This window comes from Eublepharis macularius, chromosome 16, assembly GCF_028583425.1.
Source record: "Eublepharis macularius isolate TG4126 chromosome 16, MPM_Emac_v1.0, whole genome shotgun sequence".
Taxonomy (NCBI): Eukaryota; Metazoa; Chordata; class Lepidosauria; order Squamata; family Eublepharidae; genus Eublepharis; species Eublepharis macularius.
The window spans coordinates 40,363,816-40,366,440 of record NC_072805.1 but is presented as its reverse complement, the minus strand read 5'-3'; the positions used below and the strand labels follow the sequence as shown (position 1 = coordinate 40,366,440).

The 2,625-nt window shown below is 42.0% G+C and overlaps 1 pseudogene; it reads left to right on the top strand.

The window, feature by feature from the left end:
- The first annotated feature begins 1,245 nt into the window (after positions 1 to 1,245).
- On the top strand, positions 1,246 to 1,653 carry LOC129344199 (40S ribosomal protein S17-like; annotated as a pseudogene).
- Positions 1,654 to 2,625: the final 972 nt, after the last annotated feature.

Below are 2,625 nucleotides of genomic sequence, written 5' to 3'. Positions count from 1 at the left end.
TCCTTGCATCTGCAAACTGCCCACCTTATGTGGTGAGATTTCCAGAGAAGGTTATCCCTAGATCTCTGACAAGCTCATATAGGACCAACCAGACCTTGAAGTGTCTTCAGGCACCAGTTCTTTAGATTCCATTCTTGTAAGAACAATGACCTGTTGCCTGTTTTGTAATAGATGAAAACATTTTAAACAATGACTGGAAACCAGTTAATAGACTCGGTGTCAAATTCTTGACTCTTTCATGACATGCTTGCTTCAGAGGAACATCCATATTCCAAATTTATTCTCTTCCCAACCCCTGCAGATTCTTCAAGAGGTTGACAATATCTCAGCTAGCAGACAAAGAGTGCCATAGTTCCCTTACAACAAGCCATTAATAGCATCCTCTCTTCCGAAGTGTTCCCATCTACCTGATTCTTGGATTCGGGTGTGTGCCTCTCCTTTGAAAATGGAGTCAAAGTTGGCCAGAGGCACGTGCTTCTCTCCACAAGCTTTTAGCAGCAGGCTTATCTTAGACGTGTGGCTGGCATCGGAATTAAGCTCAAGTCAATTTACTGAACATAAAACACACTTGACCTTGAATGGATTAATTTACTCTCCGGAGCCTCCTCCTGTATAACAAATAGGAAGCTCTCGAGCTACATGGCATTTCACAGATCTTCCAGCTCTATAGTGATCCCAATGCAAAGACTAGCATGTTGGGATATCATGAGTACTTGTAAAAATCCTTGGAGGGCTTTCTGGGAGGGGGAAAATTCCATTAGTGCATTAGTTTGAGTGATACTGCCTTTGTTTGTTGTAGGTACTTTAAACCTAACATATTTTCTGATTGATGCTTTGCATTGTGTTGTTTAGCTTTGGGGGAGCAGGGGGAAGAAGATTTTATTTAAACATAGACTTGGCCTTGAACAGCTCTTACTGGGCTTTCTACTGAGAGCATGCATTATGGATTTGACCTGTGGAGTAAAAGCCTAAATATTACGAAATCGCCAATGTTAAGCAATCAGTGTTTAGTATTCATCTTGGAAATCTGTTCTTGGCAAAACGGAGGGGAATGTTGTGGCTGGGTTTGTCCTTTGATCCATCAGTATAGAGGAAGTGTGCTTCGCATCGTTTCTAAATGCCAGGGTTATGCCAGAGGTATCACTAAATTTCTTGATGAAGCATAAAGGGCCTAATCCATTCTCTGCGTGCTACTTATGAGTGCTTTTCTGAGAAAGCAAAATGCTTTGCCAGGCCGCCACCGACATGGGACGTGTGCGAACAAAGACCATGAAAAGTGCTGCCCGGGTCAAAATTGAAAAGTATTTCACCTGCCTTGGGAATTACTTCCACAGCAACAAGCGAGTCTGCCAGGAGATCGCCATCATCCCTAGCAAAAAGCTTTGCAACAAGATTGGTGGGTTTGTCACCCATCTGACGAAGCACATCCAGAGAGGACCAGAGGCATCTCTATCAAACTGCAGGGAGAAGAAATAGAGAGAAGGGATAACTACGTCCTGGAGGTTTCTGCCCTGGATCAGGAGATCATTGAAGTAGATCCCAACACCAAGGAAATGTTGAAGCTACTGGACTTTGGCAGCCTGCCCAATTTGCAGGTCAAGCAGCCCACTGTAGGGATGAACTTCAAAACCCCAAGAGGTGCCATCTGAAACCATTACTTTTACAATAAATATATAGAGAAAGCAAAACACTCATAACCAGCCTGCAGCATAGTGAGCATATAGTTGGAAAATTAACCATGCACACAGAACTCACGGCCGAGTCACACCTGCATGTTTATCAACCAATGGACATAATGCTAGATAATAATATCCCCATAATGCTAGGCCTATAGGGCACCCAATGGCATGGGCAATAGGATCAGCAATAGTTCTTCCTCAACGAGTAACAAGCCGAGAAATCCTAAACAGAATTACTCTAGTCCAAGACCACTGAAATCAATGGGCTTAGACTGGAGTAACTCTGCTTAGGATTTCACTTTTAAGTTGTGGAAACCCTTCTACTTTGTTTCTATTGCATATTGATTGATTGATTGATTGATTGATTGATTGATTGCATATTTATGATTCCTAAGGTGACACTGGACTCAAATCCTGCTGTTCTACTGCAGACCAACACTTAAAACTATATTTATGATTGTATTACATTGTATTGGAAGACTCTTTGGAGCCCCATTGGAAAGATATAAATAATTCAATATAAATAAATACAATCCCCGGAGCATAATCTATGAGTGGTTCCACACAATGGTTCAGTTCAGATACCATGCAAACCTATGGGTTAATTAAACCAACTACAGTTAAGTGCGATTTTCAGAATGCTAACTATGGTTAATTAGGGTCCATCAAACCAGAATCTGAAGTTTGTTTTTAGCTTAATATGAAATACGGATGTGCATGATGTCTGAATAATAATAACATTCGATTTATATACTGCCCTTCAGGATAACTTAACACATCCTTGGAGCTTTTTATGAAGTGCGTTATTATTATTCTCATGACAATCACCCTGGGAGGTGGGTGGGGCTGAGAGAGCTCTGAGAGAGCTGTGACTGACCCAGGGTCACCCAGCTGGCTTCAAGCGGAGGAGTGGGGAATCAAACCTGGCTCTCCAGATTAGAGTCCT